Source organism: Grampus griseus, assembly GCF_964374135.1.
Source record: "Grampus griseus genome assembly, chromosome: 10".
NCBI lineage: Eukaryota > Metazoa > Chordata > Mammalia > Artiodactyla > Delphinidae > Grampus > Grampus griseus.
In genome coordinates this window covers 23,983,683-24,008,348 of record NC_139004.1, presented here as the reverse complement: position 1 = coordinate 24,008,348, position 24,666 = coordinate 23,983,683, and the positions used below count along the sequence as shown (strand labels likewise).

At 38.7% G+C, this 24,666-nt stretch overlaps 1 pseudogene across 1 annotated transcript; it reads right to left on the bottom strand.

Moving 5' to 3' along the window:
- Positions 1-3,408: 3,408 nt before the first annotated feature.
- On the bottom strand, positions 3,409-18,762 carry LOC309829136 (butyrophilin subfamily 1 member A1-like; annotated as a pseudogene). Its single transcript has 9 exons — positions 18,684-18,762; positions 17,759-18,106; positions 7,430-7,712; positions 7,141-7,308; positions 6,744-6,764; positions 6,624-6,650; positions 5,770-5,796; positions 5,538-5,564; positions 3,409-4,067 (listed from the first exon to the last, which is right to left on the bottom strand). The product of its transcript is annotated as a butyrophilin subfamily 1 member A1-like (transcript).
- Between the last annotated feature and the right edge of the window lie 5,904 nt (positions 18,763-24,666).

The following is a 24,666-nucleotide window of genomic DNA, read 5'->3' as shown; positions in this document are numbered from 1 at the left end:
AATCTCTCTGGACTACACTTCTGGATGTCTCTCCTTCTATAACATGAACAAGTGCCTTATCTATACCCCCCTAATTTTCTTCTCTGAAATTCTGGACCCCCTTCATTCTTTGGTCCCCTACTGTAGGTTCTCCTGACATTTTCCCTGCACCTAAGAGAGCCCCAGAAACACCTCCAAGGAAAACAATAACCCTGGATTCTGGAAACCAGGATTATATTCTAAGTCCCAGCTCTTTTCCCCTTTCACCAACCGCTTGAAGGGGTCTCACACGATCACCCATTTACCTAATCAAGAGGCTTTAACTTTACTCTGGCATCAAATCTGACCTGGAGACTGATCCCTTCTGTGACCTATCATATCCCAAGCTCTCTGATATCCTGCCTACGGATCACAATCTGATATCTGGTGATAAAAGACCCTTAGAAAATCCAATGGGAAATGCAATTTAGCCTAGAGGAGGAAGTGCAAGGAATGATCAAATATTTGATCGGTTTCTCTAGGAAAGTGACAATTAATTATCCAAGTGGGGGTGAGAAAACAAAAAATATGGTTAAAATGAGGTAAAGAAAATACAGCTGAATATAAGGAGAAAAATCTGATCACTAAGACATAATCTTGAAAATCACATAAAGTGTGTAATTCCTGCACCAGACTTTTTCAGAAAGTTAATTAAGAATGTGGAGTAAGGAAATTTTTCAGAAATTTTAGTCCAAGAGAAAAATGTGTTATGTGTGATGTTTATGAAAATATCAATTTCTGTTTTAGAGTGAAAAAAGCACACAGTTTAAAATTAACAATTATAGAATAAACATAAGCAATTAATGCAACACAAGTAATAAAATGCAACGGAAATAAAAATATTTTAAAAGTCACAATGAATTAAAAGAGAGAAGCCACACATAGGAGAAGAAAGAATGTGAAGAAATAAAGATTTGGAAGAAGTCTTAAAATCTTCTGAAGTGTGAATGAGGAATACCTGCAAATGACAGGCTGCTGCTTTCTAGGAAGGCAGACATCACGGTTTTAGCTGTCCTTTGAGGATTATTCATCTGCGGCATTCTGGAATTTTCTCTTTTGGGTCATGATATGTTTTCTCTATTTTTAAACTCATAAACTTATGTTTGAAACTATGTAGTGTAATACTGTAGTATTATTATTTTACAAGTATTTTAACATTTATTTTATTTAGTTTTTAAATTTTTCCAGTAGTGGTAAAATACACATAAAATTCATCATTTTAGTCATTTTAAAGTGTCCAATTCTTATTGTTGTTTTAACTTAAAGGGAACCAAAAATCATGAACAGTTTTCAGTCCTTTTTAGACTCTGATCTTACAGTTTCTTGAAGAGAGAAATCTCAATGGCAGAATGCAAAATGGGAAAGATGTTATTACTAAGATGAGAAAGGTATATAATTACTGAAATGATGTCTCAAATCTGAGTTCAATCAAAATTAGGAAGGAATGTAATCAAAGTGTATTTAATTTTCATATCCATTAGAATTTTATTTAAAGAAAAAAATAACTGTCCAATTCTGTGGTATTTTTACCTTCACAATATGTGCAACCTTCATCAGTATCCAGCTCCAGAATATTTTGATTACTCTAAAAGGAAACTCCGTAACCATTAAGCAGTTACACCCATTTTTCCCTCCCTCCAGCCCCTAATATACTTTGTTTCTGTGAATTTGCCTATACTGGGTATTTCATATAAATGGAATCATAAATACTATATATGGATTTCTTTGTGTCTGTATTATTTTAATTTAGTGTAATGTTTTCAAAGTTCATCCATGTTGTGGCATGTACCAGTACTTCATCCTTTTTTTTTAAATTAAAAGACTTTATTTTTTAAGAGTTGTTTCAGGTTTACAACAAAATTGAGTGGAAAATCTAGAGCACTCCCATATCCCTCCCCTCTCACCCCTTAGTTTCTTCTATTATTAATAACTTGCATTGATGTGGTACATTTGTTACAACTGATGAACTGATACTGGTACGTTATTTTCAACTAAAGTCCATAGTTTACATCAGGGTTCACATTTTGTGTGATATATATATACATATATACACACACACACACAAACACACATATATATATGACAAAAGTAAAATATCCCAAACTGAACGCATTGTCCTTTCTGTTCCATATCATACTTCCAATACCATTTGTACCCATTCTGTTGTTACCCTCACATATCCTCATCCACATGTCCATTTGATTATACCTATTAATATTTTCCCCACCGTTCATTTACCTCTCTCCTGCTTTTATTATATCTTGCTTGTTATTTAAGCCCTTCCTTTATTGTCAGTAAAGTTAATATTCTGGACTCTGGATTTATTCTTCTTGGGTTCAAATACTGACTGCCACTTAGTGGCTGTGTGTTAGGGAACTTTTGCTATGGCAGTATACCTTCCAAGAGAGGTTGTTAAAGGGACTTGTCACTTAAAGATCTGCTAGAAGTGCAGAAAAATCTAAGTGGATCTAAGTTGATCTCATCTACTGTCAGAAAGAGAGGGTTCATTTAACAGGAGAAGCTCATATTTTATATTCTTGAAAACGTAAGCTTTGTGATAAACACCTGGAGAAGGCTTAGCTGCATTAAAGGCAAAGGAAAAACCCTCAACAGCGGGAAGAACTTGGTCAGAAAGAAAAAAATAGGCAATGTTAATGATGACTCTTTCTTCATGAAGTCTGAGGATGTTTCTCCATTCCTATTTGATGATTTTTTTTCTCTGAAAACATAAATTGTAACATCCATTCCTTTTTTATTCACATACAGTTCTGGACTTGCTGACCAGTAAGAACTTTTTTTTTTTTTTTAAAAAGGCTCTTCCTTCCCAGGAGGCTTGTTCTCCTCAAATGGTTTTACAGTTATTTATCAGTCTTCAACACACCTTGGTAAAGTCCAAGTTTAGAAGTTGATGGACACCAAAGTCTGAAGAAAGAACAAGCTGAGCCATTAACTTTTAAAAGACTTGAACAGATTTCTGTGTGTATCTCCAAAAGTACTGCTCAACTGAGACCCTCCCCTTTAAACATCACTCCCTCTTCCATATTTGATAACAAAAATAGTAAGAAGAGAGATTTTCTCTTTAAATGTAGCTTTAAACATATTTACTTCAAAACACAGTAAGTACCAGAACTGAAGAAAGGCTCATGAATTAACTTGGAGCTTTCTCGTGACAAATCGTTGCTGCCCAGAAAGAGTATTTCCCCAAAGGGAGCACTGGAGGAAATTCCCCCAGACACTTTCTAGCTGTGCCATTTCTCTTTCTCCCTCTACCTCTCTTTGAAAGGGGTCGGATTTATACCTAGTGAGAATGACCTACTCTTCAGAAGAAGAGCTTTCTTGGACAACATACATATAAGAAGCTTGAGCAGAGGCAGCAGAGGTGCTGACACTTCACTTATGGAGGTAATAGAGAGTTTCTTGGGGGACGCTTGTATCACAACTACTTAAATGAGTTAAAGAGGTCTTTGGAGAAGAATCAGGACAATTTTCAGTGTGATCTGAAGCTGCACAGATGGTCAAAGATGCGCCAGCACCCTGAAGGCTAAAATAAGGACGAAGGGTCCCACAGAAGGTGATTCCAGTAAAAGGATAGATGTGGGACCCATCGATCATATTGTAAAAGGACACATTCCCAGCATCCCAGTCCAAGAAAACTCCTATCTTGCAGGAGTGCTGCCTCAGTGACAGAGGCTTTCTCTGGGAGGTGGGAAATATGAATTCTCCTGCCTTGTATACCACCACCCAGAAATTCTTCTCTGGACATTCTAAAAACCACCCCTCTCTCTTTGCTGTGTCTGAGCAAACACCCAGAGCCCATCTAGCTCTAGATCCAACTTCTGTCCCAATATTTACTTCTACCTCCCAGTATTGTCTCTCCACAGTAAGAAAAATCTTGCCCAGAACACTGAAGATGGCTTCAGACTCCCCTTGGTCTTGGCGTGTTGGGGCATCACCATTCTGAGAAACACTCTCTTTTGAATAAATATGTTTTCTGCTCTCAGATAAGATGAGGTTGGGAAGAGCTGTGGCTGGATCCAGAGTAAAAACCACTGTAGGTATGGGGAAAAAAAAATAAAGGTCATTCCACAGTGGAGACTGGTTAGTTTTAGGAAAGATGCAAATTACTGGGAAAGGAGAATGAAGAAAAATAAGAGGGAGAGAAATGGAAGATTAGGTAAAACAATGCATGTTCTCTCCTATGTTCATTCATAGGAGACACATGATGTGCAGATCATAGAAGGCCAGGGATGGATAGGACCTTGGGTAACCATGGGTTCCAGACAGGCTGAGACCATTTAGCCAAGAAGTCTGTCTCATCTGAAAATCTCCAGGATCACATATTTCAAGTTGGTGTTTCTCTAGCCTCCTGCAAATGCTGGTTGCTCTACTGCTTGCTCTTAATAGTTAAGCCATGCCTTATTTCCAATCACAGTGTACCCACTTTCATTTAAGCTTCTTTGGTGTCATTTTTCTCTAGGCTTATGTAAAAACTAAGTCATCTACTTCTCATACACTCTTATTATATTTCTAATGGTTGAAATTCCAGGCTGTGTGGTCAGAAAGAACTGAATTTTGATAATCACTCTGTCTTTCGTAGCAGTGATGTTGAAGTTACTTTGTCTCTCTCTGTCCCACTTTAATCTCATGAAGATGTACATCATTTTGGTACCTCAGTACATACAGGACTAGTGTGAAAAGTCAACGAGCTAATGTGTAGAGAACTTAGTACTACATCTTGTCCATGATGAACAATTGGTAAATTTTAGCTTCTGATGGTTGTAATAACACTAATACCTGTACTCATAATAACAATAGTGCTAATACTAGTAGTAATTAATCTGCTTCTTGTCAAACCAAACATCTTCAATAATTAAAAGTTTTCTCATAAGAATTTTTATGTTAGCAATTATAATATATTTTAATTTTTGGAGGATTAACTTAACTGGGAAATGTGTGTGGATACAGGGATATTCAGAGTGAAGTAGCAAGCAGTAGAAATAGAGAGTCGACTCATAATTCTGGAAAGACCCTAAGATGGTCAGGGGCCATTTTTCCACTGAGATGCAACAAGCTCTTCTGTGTATCAGACTGGGTATGTAATAGACTTCCCTCTGACTGAACTATTCTTTCAATGTTATTCACATAAATAGATCTACCATATCACTTAAGTCTCAGATTAAATATCAATTCCTCGGGGTAATTCCTTTAATCCATGATTTTTTTTTCTCATGGCAATCTTTTATTCCTTCATAAGATTCATCACAGTTTGTACATGCGCTCTCCCGTGAAGTTAGAGACCAGCTCTATTTATTTGGCACTGAATAAATAGTTGTATAATTTTATGCTGATGAATGAACGGTGTAAGAACAGTAAGAAATCTGTTAACATTTCTGCGTGAGATTGAAATGAAAGCCATGAAATGAAAAACCAGTTAGGTATTACTGGGAGTTTATACAAATAGAGTAGTTTCTCATTTGTATAAAAGAGATTAAGTGAGACAAAATAGTAAGGGCACTCACCTGCTTTGAACTATTCCTTTCTCCAGTCTAAAAAGAAAATCATATGGGAAAATATGCTAAGGACGTTTCCTCCGAACTAGTGAGATGCTTATCCCTTTACCTCTTGTATTTTTTTGGACTCCCAGGTTCAAAGTAAAATCTCCAGATGATGGCGCCTATCTGAAAAATTCTCTGGAAATGCCTCATGAAATCCTGAAGTACCTGAAGCCCCAAGACAACATCAGTTACTCACCGGCATATAACTCTGCTTTTCTCCAATCTGAAATAGAACAAAGGAATTAGATTCTCTCATTCATTGGAATGCCACTTCAGGGTGTGAAATTGCAGTGACCACAAGAAATCTGAGGGTTTATGATAGTACTATATTTCTGCATTCATTATCTTAATGACAATTCTGATGTACTTGCCCTCTTTTACATCTCCTGTTTTATTTCTCACATTTTCCACATTCTACATCTATGTTAAAATATGAGGGTCTGGTTTTTTGCGGGAAGAAAGGAAAAGTAGGCTTAAATTGTGAGAGTTATTGGAAAGCCTAAAATTCTATGTGTTGCCTTGATACCTTTGAGCGTCACAGGGCTCCAAATGCCTAATTGTGAGTTCTCCTGCTCTCACCAGGTATGCCGTCCACCCAGCAGGAAAAGCTCCCCCTCTCAGCTAATTTCCCTGTTGGCCAAAACAGCTGAACCACAGCTGGTCTTCAACCTAATGAACTTTACCTCCCTGTCAGCCTGCAAAAAATATCAAACAAGCCAATTACATACTTCCACAGAAAACAGCGCCACCTCATTCTCTTGTTCCTGAAAAGCCTGGCTCCTACAGACCATGTTAATTCGTTCTGCTCCCAGGTGCAGTCTCCATGTGGCCCTGCATGGCGTGAGGTGTCTTTCTTCCCCAGGATGTGGGTACATGTGACTAAAAAACTGCTGTCAATCTCTTTTGTCCAGTGTTGGGTGTCATGTGTTTGAACATCTTATACTGTTTAGGGTATGGGATCCCTCCCTCACCAACAAGGTAAATAGGAGGTGGCCAGAACAGAGGGGCCAATAAAATGGTTCATCCAACCATAACATCAGTATAACTCACCTTGCTGATACAGTTTCTTCCTTCTGGCTGAAAGGAATAACAGCCTGTGAGAGGCCAGACATACAGCGTACAGTAATGACTCTATTTCCTCTATTAGAGCAAAGAAAGTGGAAGACTTACCAAGCTCTTTCTCAAATGATTCTAAAAAGGAAAGAAAATAACAAAATGGATTTAACAGAAAATAAATATTTTCTAGACTATGTTACTAAGCCCAGATCCTAAGTGCTACTTCCATATACCTAAAACAAAAAAATTACCTTAATTGAGAATTATTATGACCATTAAAAAAAAAAACCTCTATGTTTATACCAGTGATATTTTCTCTCTCCAATGGACTTTATAATACTTTTTTTTTTCTCATGGAGGTCCTGGGCTCCATGTTTTATAGGAGGTCTTGGCGCTCTAACTCATCCTTACACATATCTCTTTGTTCCCAAAAGATGCCATCCACATGCACAATCATGTTAACAAACCCATAAATTCACAGATCCCCACCAAGTCTGATTCACAGTTTTACCTTTGGCTTTATTTTCTTTCTCCTTTTCCTTCTTGACTTCTGATAGTTTCTTCTTTTTCTGTCATTCATTTTGAGCCAAATACACAACAGCACCAATGAAAGCCCCAAGTATCACCAAAGTCACAATGAATGCTACCTTCCAAGGAGAGGTCCTAGGGAAGAAGTGTTCTGACACAGGACCCCCCCCCCAAACCTGATTAAAAACATACACCAAGCAAGTGTAGCCCAACCCAGGTCATAAATATCCCCTCCTTACTTCTGTCCTGCCCCCCAAATGAGCAACACTGACCTGGGATAAAAATGGTTTCCACTTGCTCTTGTCCAAAGAAAGGGTTCTTCATGGAACAGGACACTTCTGTCTTTGACCTGTCTCTCACAAGAAGGGATGCCTCAAACCCGAAACAACCCATCATTATCTTGTGTCTTGTCCTCAGCGAGAGATGGGATCTTCTCTCCCTTTTCATCTTCCCATTGTATTTCAGGCTGGGGAAACCATCCTTTGCCTGTGCACTTCAGCCTTATTCCTTCATCTTCTGGACCCACCATGAAAATATGAGTACCAGAACCCAAACCTGGAGAGGAAAGTCATTCATCTGAGACTTGGACATTTTTTTTTAACATCTTTATTGGGGTATAATTGCTTTACAATGGTGTGTTAGTTTCTGCTTTATAACAAAGTGAATCAGTTATACATATACATATATTCCCATATCTCTTCCCTCTTGCATCTCCCTCCCTCCCACCCTCCCTATCCCACCCCTCTAGGTGGTCACAAAGCACCAAGCCAATATCCCTGTGCCATGCGGCTGCTTCCAACTAGCTATCTACCTTACTACGTTTGTTAGTGTGTATATGTCCATGACTCTCTCTTGCCCTGTCACAGCTCACTCTTCCCCCTCCCCATAACCTCAAGTCCGTTCTCTAGGAGGTCTGCGTCTTTATTCCTGCCTTACCCCTATGTTCTTCATGACATTTTTTTTCTTAAATTCCAAATATATGTGTTAGCATACGGTATTTGTCTTTTTCTTTCTGACTTACTTCACTCTGTATGACAGACTCTAGGTCTATCCACCTCATTACAAATAGCTCAATTTCGTTTCTTTTTATGGCTGGGTAATATTCCATTGTATATATGTGCCACATCTTCTTTATCCATTCATCCAATGATGGGCACTTAGGTTGTTTCCATCTCTGGGCTATTGTAAATAGAGCTGCAATGAACATTTTGGTACATGACTCTTTTTGAATTTCGGTTTTCTCAGGGTATATGCCCAGTAGTGGGATTGCTGGGTCATATGGTAGTTCTATTTGTAGCTTTTTAAGGAACCTCCATACTGTTCTCCATAGTGGCTGAACCAATTCACATTCCCACCAGCAGTGCAAGAGTGTTCCCTTTTCTCCACACCCTCTCCAGCATTTATTGTTTCTAGATTTTTTGATGATGGCCATTCTGACTGGTGTGAGATGATATCTCATTGTAGTTTTGATTTGCATTTCTCTAATGATTAATGATGTTGAGCATTCTTTCATGTGTTTGTTGGCAGTTTGTTGGCAGAAGATCTTTGGAGAAATGTCTATTTAAGTCTTCCGCCCATTTTTGGATTGGGTTGTTTGTTTTTTTGTTATTGAGCTGCATGAGCTGCTTGTAAATTTTGGAGATTAATCCTTTGTCGGTTACTTCATTTGCAAATATTTTCTCCCATTCTGAGGGTTGTCTTTTGGTCTTGTTTATGGTTTCCTTTGCTGTGCAAAAGCTTTGAAGTTTCATTAGGTCCCATTTGTTTATTTTTTTTTTTATTTCCATTATTCTAGGAGGTGGGTCAGAAAGGATCTTGCTGTGATTTATGTCATAGAGTGTTCTGCCTATGTTTTCCTCTAAGAGTTTGATAGTTTCTGGCCTTATATTTAGGTCTTTAATCCATTTTGAGCTTATTTTTGTGTATGGTGTTAGGGAGTGATCTAATCTCATACTTTTACATGTACCTGTCCAGTTTTCCCAGTACCACTTATTGAAGAGGCTGTCCTTTCTCCACTGTACATTCCTGCCACCTTTATCAAAGATAAGGTGTCCATATGTGCATGGGTTTATCTCTGGGCTTTCTATCCTGTTCCATTGATCTATCTTTCTGTTTTTGTGCCAGTACCATACCGTCTTGATAACTGTAGCTTTGTAGTATAGTCTGAAGTCAGGGAGCCTGATTCCTCCAGTTCCTTTTTTCGTTCTCAAGATGGCTTTGGCTATTCGGGGTCTTTTGTGTTTCCATACAAATTGCAAAATTTTTTGTTCTAGTTCTGTGAAAAATGCCAGTGGTAGTTTGATAGGGATTGCATTGAATCTATAGATTGCTTTGGGTAGTAGAGTCATTTTCACAATGTTGATTCTTCCAATCCAAGAACATGGTATATCTCTCCATCTATTTGTATCATCTTTAATTTCTTTCATCAGTGTCTTATAATTTTCTGCATACAGGTCTTTTGTCTCCTTAGGTAGGTTTATTCCTAGATATTTTATTCTTTTTGTTGCAATGGTAAATGGGAGTGTTTTCTTGATTTCACTTTCAGATTTTTCATCATTAGTATATAGGAATGCCAGAGATTTCTGTGCATTAATTTTGTATCCTGCCACTTTACCAAATTCATTGATTAGCTCTAGTAGTTTTCTGGTAGCATCTTTAGGATTCTCTATGTATAGGATCATGTCATCTGCAAACAGTGACAGCTTTACTTCTTCTTTTCCGATTTGGATTCCTTTTATTTCCTTTTCTTCTCTGATTGCTGTGGCTAAAACTTCCAAAACTATGTTGAATAAGAGTGGTGAGAGTGGGCAACCTTGTCTTGTTCCTGATCTTAGTGGAAATGCTTTCAGTTTTTCACCATTGAGGATGATGTTTGCTGTGGGCTTGTCATATATGGCCTTTATTATGTTGAGGAAAGTTCCCTCTATGCCTACTTTCTGCAGGATTTTTATCATAAATGGGTGTTGAATTTTGTCAAAAGCTTTCTCTGCATCTATTGAGATGATCATATGGTTTTTCTTCTTCAATTTGTTAATATGGTTTATCACATTGATAGATTTGCGTATATTGAAGAATCCTTGCATTCCTGGAATAAACCCCACTTGGTCATGGTGTATGATCCTTTTAATGTGCTGTTGGATTCTGTTTGCTAGTATTTTGTTGAGGATTTTTGCATCTATGTTCATCAGTGATATTGGCCTGTAGTTTTCTTTCTTTGTGACATCCTTGTCTGGTTTTGGTATCAAGGTGATGGTGGCCTCGTAGAAGGAGTTTGGGAGTGTTCCTCTCTCTGCTATATTTTGGAAGAGTTTGAGAAGGATAGGTGTTAGCTCTTCTCTAAATGTTTGATAGAATTCGCCTGTGAAGCCATCTGGTCCTGGGCTTTTCTTTGTTGTAAGATTTTTAATCACAGTTTCAATTTCAGTGCTTGTGATTGGTCTGTTCATATTTTCTATTTCTTCCTGATTCAGTCTTGGCAGGTTGTGCATTTCTAAGAATTTGTCCATTTCTTCCAGATTGTCCATTTTATTGGCATAGAGTTGCTTGTAGTAATCTCTCATGATCTCTTTTATTTCTGCAGTGTCAGTTGTTACCTCTCCTTTTTCATTTCTAATTCTATTGATTTGAGTCTTCTCCCTTTTTTTCTTGATGAGTCTGGCTAGTGGTTTATCTATTTTGTTTATCTTCTCAAAGAACCAGCTTTTAGTTTTATTGATCTTTGCTATTGTTTCCTTCATTTCTTTTTCATTTATTTCTGATCTGATTTTTATGATTTCTTTCCTTCTGCTAGCTTTGGGGTTTTTTTGTTCTTCTTTCTCTAATTGCTTGAGGTGCAAGGTTAGGTTGTTTATTCTAGATGTTTCCTGCTTCTTAACGTGGGCTTGTATTGCTATAAACTTCCCCCTTAGAACTGCTTTTGCTGCATCCCACAAGTTTTGGGTCGTTGTGTCTCCATTGTCATTTGTTTCTAGGTATTTTTTGATTTCCTCTTTGATTTCTTCAGTGATCACTTCATTATTAAGTAGTGTATTGTTTAGCCTCCATGTGTTTGTATTTTTTACAGATCTTTTCCTGTAATTGACATCTAGTCTCATGGCATTGTGGTCAGAAAAGATACTTGATACAATTTCAATTTTCTTAAATTTACCAAGGCTTGATTTGTGACCCAAGATATGATCTATCCTGGAGAATGTTCCATGAGCACTTGAGAAAAATGTGTATTCTGTTGTTTTTGGATGGAGTGTCCTATAAATATCAATTAAGTCCATCTTGTTTAATGTATCATTTAAAGCTTATGTTTCCTTATTTCTTTTCATTTTGGATGATCTGTCCATGGGTGAAAGTGGAGTGTTTAAGTCCCCTACTATGAATGTGTTACTGTCGATTTCCCCTTTTATGGCTGTTAGTATTTGCCTTATGTATTGAGGTGCTCCTATGTTGGGTGCATAAATATTTACAATTGTTATATCTTCTTCTTGGATCGATCCCTTGATCATTATGTAGTGTCCTTCTTTGTCTCTTTTAATAGTCCTTATTTTGAAGTCTATTTTGTCTGATATGAGAATTGCTACTCCAGCTTTCTTTTGGTTTCCATTTGCATGAAATATCTTTTTCCATCCCCTTACTTTCAGTCTGTATGTGTCTCTAGGTCTGAAGTGGGTCTCTTGTAGACAGCATATATATGGGTCTTGTTTTTGTATACATTCAGCTAATCTGTGTCTTTTGGTGGGAGCATTTAGTCCATTTACATTTAAGGTAATTATCGATATGTATGTTCCTATTCCCATTTTCTAAATTGTTTTGGGTTCGTTATTATAGGTCTTTTCCTTCTCTTGTGTTTCTTGCCTAGAGAAGATCCTTTAGCATTTGTTGTAAAGCTGGTTTGGTGGTGCTGAACTCTCTCAGCTTTTGCTTGTCTGTAAAGGTTTTAATTTCTCCATCAAATCTGAATGAGATCCTTGCTGGGTAGAGTAGTCTTGGCTGCAGGTTTTTCTCCTTCATCACTTTCAGTATGTCCTGCCACTCCCTTCTGGCTTGTAGGGTTTCTGCTGAGAGATCAGCTGTTAACCTTATGGGGATTCCCTTATGTGTTATTTGTTGTTTTTCCCTTGCTGCTTTTAATATGCTTTCTTTGTATTTAATTTTTGACAGTTTGATTAATATGTGTCTTGCCGTATTTCTCCTTGGATTTATCCTGTATGGGACTCTCTGTGCTTCCTGGACTTGATTAACTATTTCCTTTCCCATATTAGGGAAGTTTTCAACTATAATCTCTTCAAATATCTTCTCAGTCCCTTTCTTTTTCTCTTCTTCTTCTGGAACCCCTATAATTAGAATGTTGGTGCGTTTAATGTTGTCCCAGAGGTCTCTGAGACTGTCCTCAGTTCTTTTCATTCTTTTTTCTTTATTCTGCTCTGCAGCAGTTATTTCCACTATTTTATCTTCCAGGTCACTTATCCGTTCTTCTGCCTCAGTTATTCTGCTATTGATCCCATCTAGAGTACTTTTAATTTCATTTATTGTGTTGTTCATCGTTGCTTGTTTCATCTTTAGTTCTTCTAGGTCCTTGTTAACTGATTCTTGCATTTTGTCCATTCTATCTCCAAGATTTCAGATCATCCTTACTATCATTATTCTGAATTCTTTTTCAGGTAAGCTGCCTATTTCCTCTTCATTTGTTAGGTCTGGTGCATTTTTATCTTGCTCCTTTATCTGCTGTGTGTTTTTCTGTCTTCTCATTTTGCTTATCTTACTGTGTTTGGGGTCTCCTTTTTGCAGGCTGCAGGTTCGTAGTTCCTGCTGTTTTTGATGTCTGTCCCCAGTGGCTAAGATTGGTTCAGTGGGTTGTGTAGGTTTCCTGGTGGAGGGGACTAGTGCCTGTGTTGTGGTGGATGAGGCTGGATCTTGTCTCTCTAGTGGGCAGGTTCACGTCTGGTGGTGTGTTTGGGGTGTCTGTGGCCTTATTATTATTTTAGGCAGCCTCTCTGCTAATGGGTGGGGTTGTGTTCCTGTCTTGCTAGTTGTTTGGCATAGGTTGTCCAGCACTGTGGCTTGCTGGTCGTTGAGTGAAGCTGGGTGCTGGTGTTAAGATGGAGGTCTCTGGGAGATTTTCGCCGTTTGATATTATGTGGAGCTGGGAGGTCTCTTGTGGGCCAGTGTCCTGAAGTTGGCTCTCCTACCTCAGAGGCAGAGCCCTGACTCCTGGCTGGAGCACCAAGAGCTTTTCATCCACACGGCTCAGAATAAAAGGGAGAAAAAGTAGAGGGAATTAGTAGTAGTATGAGGAAAGAAAGAAGGAAAGGAGGGAAGGAAGGGAGGAAGAAAGAAAGAAAGAAGCAAAGAAGGAAAGAAGGCAAGAAGGAAAGAAAGGAGGGAGGGAGGGAGGAAGGAAGGAAGGAGGGAAAGAAGGAAAAAAGACAGAAAGAAAGAAGATACAGTAAAAATAAAATAAAGTATAATAAAATTATTGAATTAAAAAATTCTTATTTAGGAAAAAAAAAAAAGGGACGGATAGAACCTTAGGACAAATGTTGGAAGCAAAGCTATACAGACAAAATCTTACACAGAAGCATACACATACACCCTCACTAAAAGAGGTAAAGGGGGAAAAATCATAAATCTTGCTGTCAGAGACCACCTCCTCAATTTGGGATGACTCGTTGTCTAAAGGAGGGAAGGAAGGAAGGAAAGAAAGAAAGAAAGAAAGAAAGAAAGAACGAAGGTAAAGTATAATAACGTTATTAAAATTAAAATTGATTATTAAGAAAAAAAATTTTTTAAAAAAACCATGGACGGATAGAACCCTAGGACAAATGGTGGAAGCAAGACTATACAGACAAGATCTCACACAGAAGCATACACATATACATTCACAAAAAGAGGAAAAGGGAAAAAAATCATAGCTCTTGCTCCTAAAGTCCACTTCCTTAATTTGGGATGATTGGTTGTCTATTCAGGTATTCCACAGATGCAGGGTATATCAAGTTGATTGTGGAGCTTTAATCCGCTGCTTCTGAGGCTGCTGGGAGAGATTTCCCTTTCTCTTCTTTGTTCTCACAGCTCCCAGGGGCTCAGCTTTGGATTTGACCCTGCCACTACGTGTAGGTCGCTGGAGGGCGTCTGTTTTTTGCTCAGACAGGGCGGGGTTAAAAGAGCCGCTGATTCGGGGGCTCTGGCGCACTCAGGCCGGCGGGGAGGGAGGGGCACGGAGTGCGGGGCGGGCCTGCGGCGGCAAAGGCCGGCGTGACTTTGCACCAGCCTGAGGCCCGCTGTGCGTTCTCCCGGGGAAGTTGTCCCTGGATCCCAGGAACCTGGCAGTGGCGGGCTGCACAGGCTCCGCGGAAGAGGGGTGTGGAGAGCGACCTGTGCTCGCACACAGGCCCCTCGGTGGCGGCAGCAGCAGCCTTAGCGTCTCCCGCCCGTCTCTGGGGTCCGCGCTTTCAGCCGCGGCTCGCGCCCGTCTCTGGGGTGCGAGCTTTTAGCCGCGGCTCGCGCCGTCTCTGGAGCTCCTTTAAGCAGCGCTCTTAAACCCCTCTCCTCACGCACCAGGAAACAAAGGGAGAAGAAAAAGTCTCTTGCCTCTTCGGCAGGTGCAGACTTTTCCCCGGACTCCCTCCCAGCTAGCCGTGGTGCACTAACCCCTTCAGGCTATGTTCAAGCCACCAACCCTAGTCCTCTCCCTGCCTTCCGTCCGAAACCGAAACCCGGTCCTCAGAGCCTCAGCTCGCAGCCCCGCCCGCCCCGGCGGGTGAGCAGACAAGCCTCTCGGGCTGGTGAGTGCCGGTCGGCACCGATCCTCTGTGCGGGAATCTCCCCGCTTTGCCCTCCGCACCCGTTGCTGTGCACTCCTCCGCGGCTCCGAAGCTCCCCCCTCCGCCCCCGCAGTCTCCGCCCGCGAAGGGGCTTCCTAGTGTGTGGAAACTTTTCCTCCTTCACAGCTCCCTCCCACTGGTGCAGGTGCCGTCCCTATTCTTTTGTCTCTGTTTTTTCTTTTTTTTCTTTTGCTCTACCCAGGTACGTGGGGAGTTTCTTGCCTTTTGGGAGGTCTGAGGTCTTCTGCCAGCGTTCAGTAGGTGTTCTGTAGGAGTTGTTCCACGTATAGATGTATTTCTGGTGTATCTGTGGGGAGGAAGGTGATCTCCGCGTCTTACTCTTCCGCCATCTTCAAGGTCCAGTCAGACTTGGACATTTTTTGTCCTCGGGTTTCACAGCTACACCAGTGGGAGAAGATGGACAAAGCACCATAGCTCTCTGTGGATGGAAGGGGGTTCTTTTCTTTTCCCATGAGATAAATGGGTATCTGAAGTTCAAAAATTACAAGAACATTGAAGCTGATACTGGAACTTATACCAATGCCTGTCATATTTCCTCTACACAAGCATATCTGCAATTGGCCATAGAAGGATAATAGGGAAGGAACAGAGTAAAATTTGCCAATGTAGACATGTTGCCACTATATCTATATCTGTTCTGTATCTATATCATATGTCTATTCCATTTATTGGAGTCTCAAGGAAGACTTCTTCTGTGCTTAAATTGAGACTACATGTAGTCACTTCCTTAAACAATCTCCTTTTGTCATTTTTCCAAATTTTCTTTCTTCCACTGAGTAAAGATTATCTAAAACATGAAGGTAACAAGGTGAAGTGAGTCCATGAAAGAGTCAAGATCTTTTTACTTTTCCATTCTCACTCCTTTCTTTTCCTTCCACTACCCCTCCTCTTCTTGAACTCCGCACAGGCTAGGTCAGCTAGTAGATTCACATAACCAACACCCATATCAAAATATAACAGCACCAGAATACTAGATGAATTCACTGTCTATTCAAGAATGATGGCTATTCTAACTTCTGAGACTATATATTATTTTGTCTTTTTAAAACTTGATATCACGAAGTATGGAACCACCATAAGCTCAGTTCTATTCTAGTTTCTCAGTTGTGGGAAATATATTAGGAACCTCAGCTACATCATCTTTTTTTGGCTAAAAATTATAATAGAACTAATAATTTTTACTATCAATCCCTGATCTTCCTGGGGGAATATACTTCTGGAAAACAGAAAGCAGTCTGAAAGACAATCCATCTTCTCAGAATTGCCTGAAGGAACTGCCAATTCTCTTGAAAAAAGGAAATAAACTGCTCCTGAGAAAAATGGAATAGATCAAAGCCTAGGAAGCAAGAACTAATAAACCAAATAGACCTTGCATTTCCTGGAAGAATATAATCATTGAAGTTCCAAGTTGACATAAGCAGATGAAACCTATATCTATGTTGAGAAAGAGGAAAGAGAAGGAATACCCATTTCTGAGCATTAGAAGTGGCTGCAAAATAGACAAAGTTTAAATGAGTGAAAGATAAGCATGGATATATAATCAAACAACTGCTTCTAAAGGTTGGACTTGTCTTTACACCAATAAGTCAAAGCACTGTTATGGGAAAGGTACTGAAAAATGCTGTCACCTGCATGAGGTTATTTCCATGACTATGAAATCTTTGACCTCTTACTGGGAGGATACTGAAGTGAGATCACAGTAACATGGCTCAGGAGAGTTTGTCACTCTTTCCTTCAAGATCTAATGGATTAGATTTTTTCCATTCAAGTTATACATAAAGAAGATGGATAAAATAAGTATATCGATATCTTGTCAGATGGTGTTAAATGAGAAGTATTAATTTAAGGTAGGCCCAACATAGTCACAGTATGAGAAAAACATTACAACTAAAAAGAAACAACGTGTTTGTCTTGGCAGAGAGTATATAGCTTTAGAAATGGAAACACCAAAGAAATAGACAGATAAATCATTATAACCACACAGAAAATTTAGACTTACCCTGGTACCTATGAGAAGTTTATGGGAAACAATGCATTGAAAACTGGTGGAGATTTTCTACACTATTCACTACTGGTATGGAGATAAGTGAATATATACATTATGAAACAGTATTTTGAGCTTTTCATTAAACTTCATACCAAAAATACATTTCTATAGATGAAAGATCTAAATGTAAAAAGTAAAACAATAAAAAAGAGATAGAAATGAACTACAGCTACATTCAATTAACTACATAGAAAAATCTCAAACATAATGCTGAACAACAACAACAAAAAAAGCCAGACATAAAAGAGCCTATGAATGTGAAACTAAAAAACAATAAAAACTAACCAGCACCTCAATCTACTCTGTCAAACCCTCACAGTCACTTCCTCCAAACAGTGGATTTGGTTCTGGACCACTAACACTCCCTGTTAAGCTTCTGTCCATCATGGTACCCAGCTGGAATTCTGGTCTCTTAGAGTAATGGTACTTTTTGCTAATCATGGTGCCTTCCTTCAAAATATGTGAGGAGAAATGTAGAGGGAAATAAATGATCAATTTTTATGGTAGATATTTATGGAAATAGTTTAATTTTAAAGTACAGCACAATAAATGTATAAATAGATGAAGAGGATTTGGGGTTAAATCTACTGTCTAAGATATTGACTAGCTCTAAGGATAACTGCTTTTTTGCTTCTGTCCTGTTCACCATCCTCCTCCCCCAAATCAAGTACAGAACACTTAGATTTCCCTTAGAGTGATATGTATTCTCAGATATTTCTCACTTATCACCTTTAGCTCCAAAACGGCTTCTTCAAAATCACTTCCTTTTTAAAAAATACACTTGTACATTCCATTGTCTGAGACCCGGAGGTTGTAGATTCTCACAGCTACTCTTCCCTCAGTGATGTAGTCTTTTACCAACTCTGCTCTCCCTTTGAAATCTACTAGTTGTTCTCCCGCCTGCTCCATTCCATTCTGATACACATACACAGCATCTGAGAACTGGGAGTGGAACCACCGGATCTCCATATTCTCCACGCTCATGGCTGGGGACACGCGGCAGGGCAGCACCGTGTCTGCACCCAGCATGGCCACAATGGGCTCCGAGGGACCAATCACCAAAAAGGAATCTGTGGAATAGAGCCACAAGTGAAAAGAATATCAGAATACCCTGCCTGGACCTTTTAGAGTACAGCATCATTATTGGTCCAGTAAAGCCCCATAGACATTCTCTCTCTCATTCATACAGTAATAATTTGTAGCACACATTCAGACTGAAGAAGGCAGTGAACAAGACAAGGAGGATTTCCACCCTGTGGAGCTTACAATCAACAGAGTGATCTCATATTAAACAGAAGATTTTTAAATTGCCATGGTGGTAAATTCAATGAAGGAGGAGGGGAGAGTGCTGGAAAATCAAGAAGCTATAGAGTTTTTAATCAGGTCTTGGGCATCAGAAAATGCATTCCTCCAGAATCTGAGATCTAAATGAATTACAGGACATCAGTAAAGTAATTCTACCTGGTCCTGCCCTCTAAAATAATCATATAATGATTTATTTGTCCTTGTATATGGACAAATACATTATTGTATCAAAATAAAAGATTTGGAATTAACCTAGGTATATTGGAGACATGATGGAGTAGTTTAATGCTTCTGTTCAGAGAGCAAGAGAATCCAGGTATAGAAAATATAAAATATTCTCGCCTGAGCCCCATATGGACACTTGGAGAAGCAAGATAAAGAAGAGGTCTCTTGGCAGAGAGAAGTCCAGGGAACACACCATCTTTCCCAGAGCAGAGAACAGTATGACCCAGAGGGAGGTCCTGAAAATAGCTGGAGTGAAGACAAAAATGGGATCCACAAGGTAAAAAAGATTATAGCTAAGGTGGTTCACAGTGCTTCTAAGAAATGGCCTCCTGAAGCGCTCAAATGACTGTAGTGTCTCTCTCAGGGAACATCAGGGAAGACTTTGACATTCACAAAAAAGACCTTTTGTTTCCCTTTTCCAAGAAAACAGTTTTTATCTCAGTAGCCATGCTCTGATGTGATAAATCTGACCACAATGTCTCTAAACTACTCTCTCAAGAAGAACATTTTATCCAATGGATGGAAAGACAGAGCAAAGGCAATGAGCAGCCACTGAGAGAGATGGCTTTAGCATAAACATTACTCTGGCCTCAACCAATTTTCTCCCCACACATTCCTATGGGCTGAAGGAACATATATAACTTGGCTTCTCCTCTGTCAACCCCCAGGGTCCTTGCCCAGATTCTCCCTCTTGCCCATCACCAAGAAAGGATTACATGAATTAATATATGCAAAGCACTTAGAAGAGTGTCAGTAACTTTACGTTCTGTGTAAGTGTTGGCAATTTTTAGTTTAATGTCTTGTTCAATTGACCTCAATATATCTGCCATTCTGATGAAAATTTTCACCTATCAGTTAGGCCTCTCATTCCATTAGACAGGGAATTGAAAAGACATGGGCATATTCATACCTTCTCCCAGACATAGAAATTTCCTCCACTGACGTGACGGTTATATCCATCTCAACCAGGATGAAAGAAAAGCGGTATAAAATTCCCAAAATGATTCTCTGCAAACTTTCATCCTCCTTCCATACTGTAAACAATGAGAAGAGGTGAGGATGAGATTGCTGTGCTCTGTTTACATAATTGACTTTTGTTTTGAAGATCCTTCAAATCCTATGAGTTCTAGAATAATTGTTTTTCTTACTTAGAATGACAGAAAGACATTCTGAGTTAGAGCCTGAAAAAATTAAAGTTCTAATTTACATTTTTTGAAATTCTGGATCTAAGATTGAACATCTATGTATAACTTGTAAGAGACATAGTAAAACAAGAAATAAACAAATATAAACCAGATATATTCTAACGAAATTTTAGACATGGTAGTATTAATTTTAAAATAAAAATAAAGTTCAGAGAGAAATCATTCAAAGAAACAAGATTGTGCCTTCAAATAGGGACATCCATTAAGAGCATATAACTTCCGAGGATTGCATGGTGCTAATGGCATAGAGCAGAATTAAAAAACACAAAATCAGTTGGGAACTCAAAAAACCTTATAATTATAATTAACCAGAAATGAACAGAATCATTCCAGAACGTATAAATGAAGTTATAGAGATTTTATTTTATTTTATTTTTTATTTTTAACATCTTTATTGGGGTATAATTGCTTTACAATGGTGTGTTAGTTTCTGCTGTATAACCAGAGATTTTAAATAATATAACAACTATGCTATATAAAATCTTTTACTTTATGACTTGGTGAGATCTAACAGTTTCTCTTAGTTTTTCATTAACAGAAATCCACTTCAGGCAATTAAGATGGATTAGTAGAGTGAGTCGGTGTGATACTTACCTAACCCTTTCCTCCACTGTGCTTAGAATGCCAATCCTCTCCCAGGTCTGCCTATAAAATTAATACCAAAATATCTGCTTATTCTAAGTATTCCTTTTGAAACTTGCTTAAGTATCTAATCTCATTAGAGATTTGGATTTGTGTTTCCTAAACAGGCAGGGATTTGACATGAGTATGAATAATACTATTATACTTTGGGAAAATGATTTAAATTTATGAAGTAAATCACCACCGCAGGAAAGCCACGCAGTCTCCTTGTAGGCAACTACTCTATTGGAAGGAGCTATCAGAAAAGGAGAATAAGTCAGTCCTTGATTCCTCCATTCCTAGGTGACTAATGCCAGGACGCAATATCTGAAATCTCCTATCTTCCACTTTACTCCAAATCAAATAACAGTACCCCACAGAGGGCGGGTATAAACAGAATGTGGGATGTATCTCAAAAGTTTGTACCTTTTCCCTGCTCCAATCCCCTGTGTTCAAAACCTGTAACCTTCGTTCTTCATATAAGAGAAGTTTAGTGAGGAGAAAACTTCTGATTCTTTGTTTGTCCAGAATTTTCTTTCTTTTGCTCTTACACTTAATGTTTTGTTGTTTAGATAATTCTAGTTTCTACTCAGGAAAGTGATGAAATAAAATTTATATTTTAAAGCAGGACAAGAAAATTTAAACAAAAATTCTCTCTCTCTGTCTGTTTGGGCCTCCTTCTTCCCCCTGTAATATGCAATGTGTATCTGCATTATACATTAACCCGACCTTCTCAAAGGTGGGAATGCCTGCTTGATTGTAAAGATCAATTTTTTTCTTTCTTGTGATGACAGCAATGTAACTTCCTAAAAGAATAGCATTCTTTCCCTACTCTGTAGGCGATCATGGAGATTCTCTGCTTGCTTTGTACATGCTTACCTGGACTATGTATCTTTGGTGAACTTTTATGTAAAATGTCAGTATGTTTCAAAAATATGTGTGATCCTTTGTCTCAAAAATATGTGTGACTGTGCCTTCAACTTCTAACAGGTGGAACAGTTCTCAGAGCTTCTGAATCTGTCTTCTAAGTTATAATCCTTAGTTTGGCTCAAATAAAATTCCACCTTTTTTGCTTAACTTGATTGTTAGTTGAATTTTTGTCGACAAAAATAAAGACTAATTTCAATTGTTTTCTAGTAATTAATATTGAATGACAGATGTATGATGGAATCTGATTTTTTTCTTTTGTACATAACACATTTTTCTGGACTCTGGAAGCTTTGAGGTTTTTGGTTTTTGTTTAGTTGTTTGTTTGGAGCTCTAAAACTTTATAAGAATTCAGGTATATATGACTCTTTTTTATTTTGCAATACTCCAACTTTTTGTGAAGTACCCTTCCTTCTGATTCTTGCCCCTAATCTCCTTCCCATTTTGGAAAGTGTTCTAGGTGAATGTTGAAGTTCTGGATCTATTTGCTTAACTTATATTTCCTAATTTTTTAAATCTCTTTGATTTAAAGTACCATGTAGTAACTCCATTTTCCTAACCCAATATTTTGACCTTCAGGAGTGTCTACTCTGATATTTGACATTTCCATTTGTTTTCTACTTTAAGCCAATTTTTCATTCCCAAGAATGCTGATTATTTCTTCAATCCTGTATCTCCTATGAAGGAATCCTTCCTAATATACTTCATATTTGTATTAAAAATCTTCATATACACACACTATTCTTTACCTTTTTATGTTAGAGAAATCTGAAAATTAGAGATAAGCAAAAATAATAGATAGAAAACTCATATTTGCACCACTCAGAAATAAATACCCTGGACTTCCCTGGTGGCACAGTGGTTAAGAATCCGCCTGCCAATGCAGGGGACACGGGTTCGATCCCTGGTCCGGGAAGATCCCACATGCCACGGAGCAACTAAGCCCGTGTGCCACAACTACCAAGCCTACGCTCTAGAGCCCACGGGCCAAAACTACTGAGCCTGCGTGCCACAACTCAGTAGTAGCCTGCATGCCTAGAGCCCATGCTTCACAACAAAAGAAACCACCACAATGAGAAGCCCATGCACCGCAATGAAGAGTAGCGCCCATGTGCAGCAACGAAGACCCAACACAGCCACAAATAAATAAAAATAATTAAATTTTTTTAAAAAAAGTACTTTCCAAAAAAAAAGGAATACCATATCATTATTTTTCTGTGATTTTGATGTCTATCCTATTTTTTGCAAACAAGATCATACTGTTTACACTGTTTTAAAAACTGCTCTTTGAAATCAATAATATCTTGTAGTTCTCTCTTGCTCCCTCTTCACTTTTCTCTCTCACACAAACACTGGTATGTACTCAACGAAATTCCTCAAAATATTCTCCACAGGTTAACTGATTTTACGCAAACAATTATCTATTATTGGGAAAAATATATAAGTATGTATATAAATTTTCCAAATTTATTTTGTGAATAGAATATTTACAGTTTGAGATAGAATACACACACAAATATATACATTTCAAAGTAAACAAAAAAAGCAAGTCATGTCTTCAGCCCATTCCTTCTCTCCTTCAGTTTTCCCTTCCCATTCCTCAATATTTCAGACCCTAACCATAGGGTATGTGTCAGACCCCAAATGAGACAGGATGGCCTTACGGAGGAAGGTTGCCCAGCTTGGTGGGAAAGAATTTGAGTGGAAAGAGAGGTCATGCATGAGGTGGGGAGACAGCCCCGAAGAGAACTGCGGAAGAATATATGGTCCTGGAAGAGATATGGGAATATATGTATATATATAACTGGTTCATTTTGTTGTGAAGCTGAAACTAACATACCATTGTAAAGCAATTATACTCCAATAAAGATGTTAAAAAAAAAGAATATATGGTCCTATATTCAAACAATGTAATATTATGCAACAATATAAAAAATGTTAATGTACTGATACACACAACGTGGTTGAATCCCAAAATACATTTTGTTTAGCCAAAGAAGCCAAGCACAAAAGCATACATACTGTATGACTCCATTTTTGTTGAAGTTTTAGAATAGGCAAGGTTAAGCTATCATGATTTATATCAGAATACTGTTTTTCCACCCCCTGGAATGGATTGATGGACAATGGACATGAGGAAAATTTTCAAGAGACAAAAAAATTCCACAGTTTGATGAAGGTGGTGGTTACATGAGTGTAAGCGTTTGTGAAATCTCATTCAAATGCATGTTTTAAAACCATGCATTCCATTGCATGCAAATTATATCTCAAGACATTTGATTTCTTAAAAAAGCAAATGTACCTCATTGTCTCTAGAAAATATTTGTTTAGGATCTTGGTATTCATTTAGCCAGACAGTTAGGGACTTACATACTAATATTTGTGCAATTGCTATTTGTGTCTCTGATTATCTGTAAACCTTGTGTGACATGAAGAAACATGAATCAAACTTGGAAAGAGTGTGAAATGGAAAGAAAATGCCATGTGAGCATTCTGTATCTAGCACGGTAAAACTGTGTAGTTATATCTATTCTACTTTGGGGAGCCCTAAGGTTTTTGGAAATACAGACCTATTCTTGGAGCAGAGAGCCCTCCATTTTCAACTTCTTATTTCCCCCTGTGCAGCTCTGCACGTGGCTTCCAATATCAATCATGGTGTGGTGAGAGTAAGCATGCTTCTCCTGGGCTTATCCTCTAAATCAGCTAGCTTTGTTAGATGGACATTTGGATTACCGGCCGAACTGAGTAGTATACAGGAAGATGACTCCCTCTCCCCAAATAATGTCATTTCAGTCCTTTGCAGGTGGTGGGGGGTGAGCTACACTGAGCATTTTTGACCAAAGCAACTTTAGAGTTCCTATCATTCTATAGCTCAGCCCAGTCCAAAGTCCCCTGGGGTGACCTTTATTACTTCCACTTTCAAAGTAAGTAAAAGAGCTGCAGGCAGGCTGTGACTCTCTCGTTAAACCTATTCCAGGCGAGGCATTCAAATGCCAGTGCCTATTGGCAACCCTGTTTTTCCTCCTTCCTAAGAATATTTTCCTAATCCAGGGATGGGTTAGAAACCGGCTGTTTCCAGTCCCTGAAGCCACACCGTTGGAGGCTGACCTCAAGAACAACCAGGTGCAAATTTTCTCTGGAGCTGGGTCTTGTAGGTGCCAGGTCTTGTAGGTTCCAGGAGCTTCCAGCAGCCCCCCTTAGCTCAATCTGGATGGTGAGAGAGAAACATATGGTGATGTGCAGGTGTGTCTGTGGGACATGTGGGTACTGGAAAAAGAAGGGCTTGAGCTCTGAGTCATGTGGTGACAAAATTCCCTTCCCTTTCAGAAGTTAAGCCACAAGAGTAT